The 11,176-nt window shown below is 38.9% G+C and overlaps 2 pseudogenes; one reads left to right on the top strand and one right to left on the bottom strand.

Moving 5' to 3' along the window:
- Positions 1-787: 787 nt before the first annotated feature.
- Positions 788-2,370, bottom strand: LOC101703688 (T-complex protein 1 subunit eta pseudogene; annotated as a pseudogene).
- A 1,596-nt stretch (positions 2,371-3,966) lies between these two features.
- On the top strand, positions 3,967-10,402 carry LOC106010875 (large ribosomal subunit protein uL30-like; annotated as a pseudogene).
- The last annotated feature ends 774 nt before the right edge of the window (positions 10,403-11,176 follow it).

An 11,176-nucleotide genomic window follows, 5' to 3' on the forward strand; every position in this document is an offset into this window, starting at 1 on the left:
GGAACAAAAAAGTCCTAAACATCTTTTCCCCTGATCTGCCAAAATCCTTCATTTAGTTAAAGAAAATTTTGAAGGAACTTTTTGTAAAAACATCAATACAAAAAGCTGGTAAGACAAGCTATATCTAAATAGAAAATTGCTGCAAACTATACATCTAACAAAGAACTAGTATCCAAAGTATATAAAGAACTCTCAAAACTCAGCATAAAAAATAATAATCCAAACAGAAAATGAGCAGAACACCCAAAGTGAAATTTGCTGAAGATAAATAAGCTCATGAAAAGATGTTCAACATTATTTGCCACTGGAGAAATGCAAGTTAAAGCCACAATGATATCTCACTTCATGCCTCTTAGAATGGTTAATATACATAGTAGTTCACCAAATTCTGATAATGATGCAGAGAAACTGGATCACTCATACACTACAAGAAGAAATATGAAATGGCACAGTCGCTATGATATAAGTATAGTGATTTTTCACAAAGTTAGATTGGCAGTTACTGTATGACCCTAAGTTGTACTGTTGGAGATATAGTCCAAAGAAAGGAACACATATGTTTACACAACAATTTGCTTATGTATGTGCAAAACAGGTTATTTATAATAAACAAAAAACTGGAAAACCACACAGGTTCTTTTTTTTCCTAAGTCTTAAGTTTTATTTAACCTCCAGTGAGAACAGAGCAGGCCAATTACTACCACTTTTCCATAATATTAATGAACAAAGCCAGGGAAGGTGAGCACACCTGCAGCCATCTGCCAGCCAGTGTTATGGGTAGAACCTCTCAAATGAGGCAGCCACAGCCCCAGCCCCACCCCACTGCCGGAGGAGCATCCACAGTGGAGCTGGGGTTCTGGATGGTCTTATCAATGGACACCATAAGGCATGCAGCCACAGAGACTGCTCTCAGGGCATGGGTCTGAACCATACCTGGCTCTCACACAGCCTTTGACATTGTCAGCAGTGTTTTCATTGTTGATGTCCACCCCATACCACATGCCTCCCTGGGCATGCCAAGCCCACAATTTGCTCAGGATGTTTGTGGAATCAAAGCCAGCATTGCCACACAGTTGACGTGTGATATTCTCCAAGGCCTTGCCATACGTAGCTGCCATTTTCCTGGAATAATCCTTAAGTTAGAGAGCTCCATCTCAATGACCCCACCACCAGCCACCACCGAATCATTCCTGATGGCCTTCCTGATGATCAAGGTGCAGGGACTTGTCTGTCTTCTCTACAAACTGCTGAGCACTGCTGCAGAGGATGAAGGAGAAAGACTTGGCCTTGCGGCAGCCAGTGAAAAAATTGTACCTTTCACCTCCCCAATCTGGTTTCTTCAAACAGCTGGCAGCACCCCAGCACATCTGCTGATAGAGCATTCACACTGGTCTGGATTGAGCCTCTGTAGGCCATCATTGTCCTCTTCAAGTCCTCCTTAGGCACATGACCAGCACAGAACATCTTCCTATCAGTGAAGTACTGGGTGGCCATATCCCCAGTGGGGAGTTTGGACAAGATAACTTTGGCTCCAGGATTATAGATCTTCTCTAACTTGTCACAGAGAATGTTCCGCTCAGCAAAAACAATTGCCTGATAATCCTCCACTGTGTGGACTCTGATTTCAGTGGTGTCTTTCTTAGCTTTCAGCTAGAGTTCAACATTTAATAAAGCAATCCTGAGATTGTTGTACTTTTTAGGTTGCATTCAAACCTAGTGTAAGAGAAAGTCTTCTTTGACATAACACCAGCCATTAGCTGAGATTCCTCTTGGGCTTTACCCTGTACTTCCTTGATTACAATCATTTTAAACTCCAGCAAAACATCAATCATCACCATGGCATTAACCACCATCTTAGAGAAGAAGGCTTTCTGCTGGGAGATCAGCTTGGAGCTCAGAGTTCTCATGGCACACCTTTCCAGAAGTTTCCTCTGCTCTACTTTATCTTGCTTCTTCATGGTCACAGTCATCTCTTTGATCTTCTTAATTGTCAATTGTGTGGGTGTGCAGAAAGCTCAGATGATGATATGGGGGTGCAAACCTTCCTCCATATATGGTTTCACCTGCAGCTAGCAGGGTCACTGAGGTGGTGGCATCACCAACCCCAGCATCTTGGGATTTGGCAGTGTCCACTTAAGGTCTTTGCTGCAGGATAGATGACATCAAGACATTTCAAAATTGTGTCCCCATCATTAGAAATTGTTGCTTTGCCTTGGCCATCCACAATAAACTTGTCCATGCCACAGGGACCTAGAGTCTTTCTTATAGCTCAGAAATCACCTGGCAGGCACTGATGTTACTCACAAGCTGAGGGATGGCTTGGGGGTTGTTGGTCCCCTCTTTCAATAGTGTAACTGGTATGGGTATCATTTGGCAACTTCTTCAGTGGCCTGCTACACCTCTGTTCTCCATGTTTAGGCTGCCCCCACATAGCTTCTTTAATTGGTGAGCAGTTAAACAAATTGAAATACTTGCAAATCATGACATACTACTCAGCAATAAAGAGGAGCAGATTACTCAAATATGCAGTAGCTTGAATGAATCTCAACCAAATTATGGTGATTCCAAAAATTATCCAAAAAGGTAACATACTATTTGCATTTTATGCATTTGTATTTTATTATTTATTTTATTAACTTTATTGAAATGACAGAGTGTGGAAATGGAGAACACGAAGCTATGTTTCTACATGTTAGGAGTAGAGGAGAGAGGAAGGTGCATGGAATTAAAAAGGAACCATGAAGACTTTCTGTGATGATGAAGCTGCTTTTGTATCTTGACTGTAGGTGAGCATATACAAACTACAAATGTGATAAAAGCATAGAATCATATTCACATTCACGTGAGTACAAACAAAACTCAGAAAATCTGAATATAATTGGTAAGTTTCTTCCATGTCAATATCCTAATCATGAATGTGCTAGTTTTTATATAACTTTACCAGTGAGGAAAACTGACTAAAGGATATATGGAATGGCTCTGTATTATTTCTAGCAACTGCATTTGTATCCACAATTAAGTCAAATAAAAATTTTATATACATAATTCTAGAATACAAGTTGTCAGTGTCTCGCCTGAAAGATCTGCAGAAACAGGAGATTCTTGTGGAACATTTTCTTCCAGCATTTCAAGTGTGAGAAAAGAAGTAGATGTTCTACTACACAAAGGCTCAGAGATCTAGATTATAGTGACTCTGCCATGTTGTAAAGTCACCTGAGGTCAGGGCAGTAGAGTCACAACCCAGACAGCTGGAAGAGGACAGGGTATGAAGAAACACACAGGATAATTTTATCAGCCATGCTTGAAATAGTGCATGCTGCTTGTAAATTTGCTAAACCAACAAAAGAGTTCATCAGCACTAAAGAGGAGATAGACTCCAGCATTATTTTATACCTGTTCTTTTTCAATGTTTCTGGAAAGAATCAGACACACAAGCTTAAATATCTCATGATTGCTTTTATATGAATAACCAAAATTATAAACAAGAGCAAAATAAAAGATAATAGGGAGTAAGGGGATAGATCTTTCTTAAATGGGAAGGGGATCAAGCGATGAAGGGAAGGGGGAAGCAAGGTAGGTGGGAAGGGAGATAAAGTGAATTAAGATATGTTGAGTACATGTACCAGCTCCACATAAGGAATGTAATTATGTACTGCAAACTTGTACAAAGGGGAAAAAATTTTAAAAATCACAGTACCCTCTTGTAAAAATACTAAAAATTACCTTCCTAAAATCTTTAGAAACTGTAAGGGATGATGATAGTGCTCTTTACTACAGCCAACAACAGCAACGTATCTTTAAATTTAATAATTTTGTTCAGATCATTTATTTCATTATCAAGCTATTCAATAAAAATCTATAGCTAATCTTCTTTTCCAGCTATAACTGTGAAGAAGAAAAAGAAGGTTCCAGCTTAAGAAAAAGTGAAGGTATTTCACAGAGTTGAAGGTAAAGTGCCTGAGAAGGAAGTTTGTCCAAAAGATGCTTCAAAAGACAAGGAGGAAGCTCACCTATGAAAAAGCCAGGCACTATTATAAGGAGTATGTGCAGAACTGAGATTCTACTGGCTAGGACACCAAGAAAAGCTAGCAGCTTCTATGTACCTGTAGAACCCAAATTGGCATTTGTCATTTGGATCAGGGGTATCGATGGTGTGAGTCCAAAGGCCTGCAAGGTGTTGCACCTTCTTTGCCTTCACCAGATCTTCAATAGTACCTTTGTAAAGCTTAATAAGGCTTCAATTAACATACTGAGAATTGTGGAACTATATATTGCATGGGAGTACCCAAAACTGATGCCAGTAAATGAACTAATATGCAAGAGTGGCTATGGCCAAATCATTAAGAAGTGAATTGCCAGTCATGTGAAAGATGCCGAATCACCCCGCTGCAGACAGGCAGCCAACTGGTTCCACACTACAAAGATGCAGAGGACACAAGACGACCAGACCAAGGTACTGAGTCTCACTGCTCCCGGCCTAGAGGTAGGGCCTTCTGAGCCGCCGTCCCACTGTTCCTGGTCCAGAGGAAGAGGCTTCCCAGTCACCATCCCTCCCGATGCTCCCAGCCCACAGGAAAGGGCTTTTGGGCCACCTTCCCTACCGCTGCTCCCTGCCCCTGTCCCACCTCTCTCAGCTCAGAGGAGGTAATCCATGCAGGCGCCAACAGCCCCCTGCCCCAGTCGAAATGAGAAAACACGTAAATAAGTCTCAAAACCGGACTTCCAAATCAACTACAGCAACCCCAAAGGGAAATGAGATGGAACACTCTGATACTCAACCACCTGGACCCACTGAACTGGCAACAAAAGGGGATCTGGGAAAAATGAAATCAGAAATAATTTCTCAGATAACAGGAGAAATTGTGCTCCTAGTGCAAGACATGATTAATAAATCTAGAGAGGAGCTGAGGAACATGATGGAATCCCAACATAAGAAATAAATGGAATCCATAAAACAGATGCAAATAGATTTTCAGGACATGAAAAACTCCATTGAAAGTCGACACAGCAGAATGAGCCAACGTGAGGACAGAATTTCAGATATAGGGGACAAGATTGCAATTAGTGACCAGGAAAAGAAAAATTGCTTCAAAATTATAAAAGAACATGAGAAATCAATCCAGCAGCTGCTAGACGATGCAAAGAAGAATAACATAAGACTGATTGGGCTCAATGAAGAAACAGGAGAGAGTGCAGATGAAATAAAAAATCTCTTCACAGAAATAATGGCAGAAAACTTCCCAAGCAGGGGAAGAGATCTTGACATACAGATAAGTGAGGCATATAGGACTCCAGATAGCCTTGATCAAAAAAAATCTACACATAAGCATATAATTGTTAAGATTCCAGAAACTCAACAGAAGAACAAAGTTCTCCAAGCAGTCAGAGAAAAGAAACAAATCACATACAAAGGAAAGCCCATCAGAATCACAGCAGACTTCTCAACACAAACCAGCAAGGCAAGAAGAGCTTGGAGTGACATATTCCAAGCCCTAAAAGAAAACAGCCTCCAACCCAGATTGATGTACCCTGCAAAACTATCTTTCAAAATGGATGGAGAAATAAGATACTTTCATGACAAAGAGCACCTTAGGAACTTCATGAATACCAAACCAGCACTCCAAAGAATTTTACACAATATCCTAGGAACAGACATGGAGGATCACAACCCCAGGAAGCAAAGCAGAATGAACCCATCTGGCATGACAAAAAATTAAATGTAAAGGGGAGGACCCAACGAGAAGAAAAAGTCATGGCAATGACAAGTCAATACGTTTCAGTTATAACCATCAACGTTAATGGTCTCAATTCACCAATCAAAACAAATAGACTGGCACAATGGGTCAAGAAGCAAAATCCAACAATATGCTGCATACAAGAAACACACTTCATTCAAAATGAAACTCATAGACTGAAAGTTAAAGAATGGAAAACAATACTCCATGCGACAGGAACCCGAAAAAAAGCAGGAGTAGCTATCCTCTTTGCAGATCAAGTAGATTTCAAACCAACACTCATTAAGAGAGTTGAAGAAGGACACTACATCCTTGTAAAGGGAACAATTCAAGAGGAAGAGATGACAATCATAAATATCTAGACACCAAACACTAGTGCCCCCGACTATATAAAACAAATACTAACAGACATGAAAAGTCATACATGCACTAATACAATTGTAGTGGGGGACCTCAACACCCCTCTGTCTCAAATAGATAGATCAACTAGACTAAAAATAAGTAATGAAATACTAGAACTCAATTGAACTCGTGAACAAATGAACTTAACAGATGTTTACAGAGTCTTCCACCCCACAAAATCAGAATACACATTCTTCTCAGCTGCATATGGGTCATTCTCCAAAATAGACCACATACTCACACATAGAACATGTTTAAGTAAGTGCAAAGGAATTGAAGTTATCCCCTGTATATTATCAGACCATAGTGTGATGAAATTGGAGATCCATAGCAAAAGAAACTTGAAAAATTTCATAAACCGTGGAAACTGAACAACACACTTCTGAATAACCAATGGGTCACAGAGGAAATTAAAGAAGAAATCAGACAGTTCCTTCAATTAAATGACAATGACTATACAACCATACAACATATCAGAATCTATGGGACACAATGAAAGCAGTCTTATGAGAGAAATTCCTAGCAGTGAATACGCATATTAGGAAAACAAAATGAGCCTAATTAAACAACCTGATGCTGAACCTCAAGCTTCTAGAAAAAGAAGAGCAGGACAACCCCAAAGCTCATACAAGGGAGGAAATTATAAAGATCAGAGGAGAAATCAATGCGATGGAGACTAAGAGATTGATACAAAAAAAATCAATGAAGCCAAGAGTTGGTTCTTTGAAAGAATCAACAAAATTGACAAACCTTTAGCCAACCTTGTCAGAAAAAGGAAAGAAAAGGCCCAAATCCATGCAATTAGGAATGAAAAGGGTGAAATTACAACAGACCCAGCAGAAATCCAGAGGATCATCAATCCCTACTTCCAGAACCTATACACCAATAAGATGGAAAACACAGAAGAAATGGACAGATTCCTTGATACACATGAATTACCAAAGTTGAACAAAGAAGACCTAAAAATTCTGAACAACTCAATATCAACGAATGAAATGAAAATGTAATTAAAAACTTATCAACTAAGAAAAGCCCAGGCCCTGATGGCCTCACTGCTGAATTCTACAAGACATTTAGAGAGGAACTGCTGCCACTCTTCAGTGAAATTGAAAGGGAAGCAATACTCCCAAATTCATTCCTGGAAGCAAGCATCACCTTGATCCCCAAAGCAGAGAAAGACCCAACCGAGAAAGAGAACTATAGGCCAATCTCACTAATGAACACAGATGCAAAAATCCTTAATAAGATACTGGCAAACAGAATGCAGAAGATCATCAAGAAGATCATACACCCTGATCAAGTGGGATTCATCCCAGGGATGCAGGGATGGTTCAATATACACAAATCAATCAATGTAATACACTATATCAATAGAGCCAAGGACAAAAACCATATGATTATCTCCATAGATGCAGAAAAAGCATTTGACAAAATCCAACATGCATTTATGATAAAAACCCTACAAAAATTGAAATAGATGGTCTCTACCTCAAACTGATAGAAGCCATCTATGAAAACTCAACAGCCAATATCATACTAAATGGTCAAAAACTTAAATCCTTCACACTAAAATCAGCAACAAGACAAGGATGTCCACTATCACCACTCTTGTTCAATATAGTTCTGGAAACATTAGCCATGGCAATTAGACAAGAGAAAGAAATAAAAGGAATAAAGATAGGTAATGAAGAAGTCAAATTGTCATTATTTGCAGATGACATGATACTCTATATAGAAGACCTCAAAAACTCCACCAAAAGTCTTCTAGACTTAATAACCAAATTCAGTCAAGTAGCTGGTTACAAGGTCAACACGCAAAAATCAATAGCTTTCCTCTACACCAATGACAGACTCACTGAGAGAGAAATAGGGCAAATAATTCCTTTCACAATAGCATCCAAAAAACTGAAATACCTAGGAATCATCCTAACAAAAGAAATCAAAGACCTCTTCTCTGAAAACTAAAGCACTCTGAAAAGAGAGATTGAAGATGATATCAGAAAATGGACAGACATCCCCTGCTCCTGGGTAGGAAGGATTAATAGAGTGAAAATGGCCATACTTCCAAAACTGCTGTATAGATTTGATGCAATTCCAATTGAGATCCCAGCAGCATACTTCATGGACCTTGAGAAAACAATCCAAAAATTCATTTGGAACAAGAAGAAACCCAGAATAGCAAAAGCAATTCTAGGTAACGGAGACATGGCAGGGGTTATCACAATCCCCAACCTGCAACTATACTACAAATCTACTGTGATAAAAACAGCATGGTACTGGCAAAGAAACAGACCCGAGGACCAGTGGAACAGATTAGAAGATGCAGAAACAACGCCAGACACACTCAGCCATCTCATCTTCAATAAAGGAGCCAAACACCCTCACTGGAGGAAAGATAGCCTCTTTACTAAATGGTGCTGGGAAAATTGGGCTTCAACTTGCCAAAGATTAAAACTAGACCTGTATCTCTTACCATGCACTAAACTAAAATCAAAATGGATTAATGATCTAAATATTAAAATAGAAACTCTGAAACAGTTTGAACAGAGGTTAGGTAGAACCCTTGAAGACATCGGTGTAGGAAAAGATTTTATGAACAAAACCTCAGTTGCCCCTGAACTAGCACAAACAATCAACAAGTGGGATCTCTTCTTATTAAAAGGCTTCTGCACAGAAAGAGAAACCACCAGCAGTGTGAAAAGACAACCCACAATGTGGGAAAAAAATCTTCACCTGCTCTTCCTCAGACAAAGGTCTACTATCTCAAATCTATAAAGAACTTAAAAAGATCAGACCTCTCAAATTTAAAGACTCAATCCAAAAATGGGCATCTGAAATGAACAGACATTTCTTAGACAAAGAAATAGAAACAGCAAATAAATACTTTAAAAAATGTTCAGCATCACTGGTCATTCGAGAGATGCAAATGAAAACAATGCTGAGATTCCACTTCACTCCAGAAGGAACGGCTGCTATCATGAAATCAACCAATAACAAATGCTGGTGGGGCTGTGGGGAAAGGGGAACCCTGCTCCACTGCTGGTGGGAGTGTAGACTGGTGCAACCACTGTGGAAATCACTATGGAGATACCTCAAAGAACTAGGACTGGAAGTCCCATTTGACCCTGCTATTCCACTGCTGGGGATCTTCCCCAAAGAATTAAAAGAATCATACCACAGTGATATATGTGCACCCATGTTCATAGCAGCACAGTTTGTAATAGCTAAAACTGGGAAACAGCCCAAATGCCCATCAACTGGAGACTGGATAAAGAAAATGTGGTTTTTTAATAAAATGGAGTACTACTCAGCCATAAAAAATGAGAAATTAGAGACATTTATAGCTAAGTGGATGCACATTGAGGCGATACTCTTTAATTGAAATACATAGGACACACATGTATAAATACCAAATAGTTTCTCTGGTGTGAGAAACTGAAAGTGTAGGTAAGGACTAAAATGTATAATAGGTAATGTGAAATAGGAAGAAAAGGGGCAAAGGGGAAGGAAGTGGGAGGGCTAGGGGAAAGGATAGAAGGGAATGGGATTAATTTGAGAAAATGGAAAAATAGGAACAAAATCTTTGTAAATAGGGAGGACTGGAGGGGTTGAAGGGAGGGCTGGGCAAGGGTGAAAAACAAGAACCAAGAGAGACTATGTAAAGGTGCAAATTTCCAATGATGAATGTCATTATATTGTATACCTAAAATGTACCAATGATTAGAATGAATAATCGATAATGTAAAATAGGAAGAAATGGTCCAAAGGGGTAGGGGCAGTGGGAGGGGCAGGGGAAAGGAAAGAAAGGAAAGGAAAAATGCTGAGAAGAGGAAAAAATGGAAATAAAGTCTTTGTAAATAGGCAAGGGTGGAGGGGGTGAAGGGAGGGTTAGGAATGGGGAAAAAATAAGAACCAAGATGCATTATGTAAAGGTACAATTCCCAGTGAGAAATGTAATTGTGTTGTATACCTACAATGTACCAATAAAAGAATTTAATACAAAAAAAAAGAAGTGAATTGCCTTCACATATAACTCATTGATTGCTTGGTCTCTTGGTAAATATGGCATCATCTCTATGGAAGATCTCATTCATGAGATCTATACTGTTGGAAAATGCTTCAAAGAGGCAAATAACTTCCTGTGGCCCTTCAAATTATTTTCTTCATGAGGTGAAATGAAGAAAAAGTCCACTCATTTTGTGGAAGGTAGAGATGCTGGAAATAGCGAAGACCAAATCAATAGGCTTATTAGAAAGATGGACTAAGGTATCTACCATTGTGCTTTTATGATTTGGTCAGTTAATAAAAAGTGTCTGTTTCCAAATTGAAAAAAAAATTTAAAGCTGAGCACAACAAATATGATAAGCATGTGAGGTGATAAATACATTGTTTGACTTGATTTAGCTTCTCCACAATGTATACACATATGTCAAAACTTAATGTATGCATGAAAAATATAGACTTTTTATCAGTTTAAAAGATAAAAATAAAAATTGGAAAGGCAACCCAATGGATATGACTATTAGCACCTAATTGCCTTTTATAACCCTTTTCATATCAATATAAGTTAAGTGTTTACAGGAGTAGTACATGAAATCACGTTTTTTATGGGAACGCAAGTGGGAAGCTAAGCTCATAGCTTGTTTTCAGTAGATCACTCCTGGTAGGACTTGATAGGAAATTGCCTTAACTATTGAATCTACAAGACTAAACCTCACCTACTTCACAACACAATGTTGTCGGATTTGTCCAACTCTCCATTCCATCAGTGTTCACAAATGTGTGAATATTGTATGAAGTACTAGGAATTCAGTAGTAAGCAAGGTAGATCCAGCCTATACTCCATAGATTGCATATTGCCTTAGAGAATCCAGACTTATGGAGTGGACCATTTCAGATCAAGTGTGATATATTATCTGACAGGGAGAGTAGGGATTACTGTTGGAGAAAATAGCAGTTCAACGTTAATCAATGACTGTTTTCTTGTAGAAGATTAAGTAACATGCTACAGTAATGATGCATTAACTAGAAGAATAGGA

This window comes from Heterocephalus glaber, unplaced genomic scaffold (assembly GCF_053883595.1).
Source record: "Heterocephalus glaber isolate CG9 unplaced genomic scaffold, H.glaber_assembly_v1.0 deba00001481, whole genome shotgun sequence".
NCBI classification, from domain to species: Eukaryota; Metazoa; Chordata; class Mammalia; order Rodentia; family Bathyergidae; genus Heterocephalus; species Heterocephalus glaber.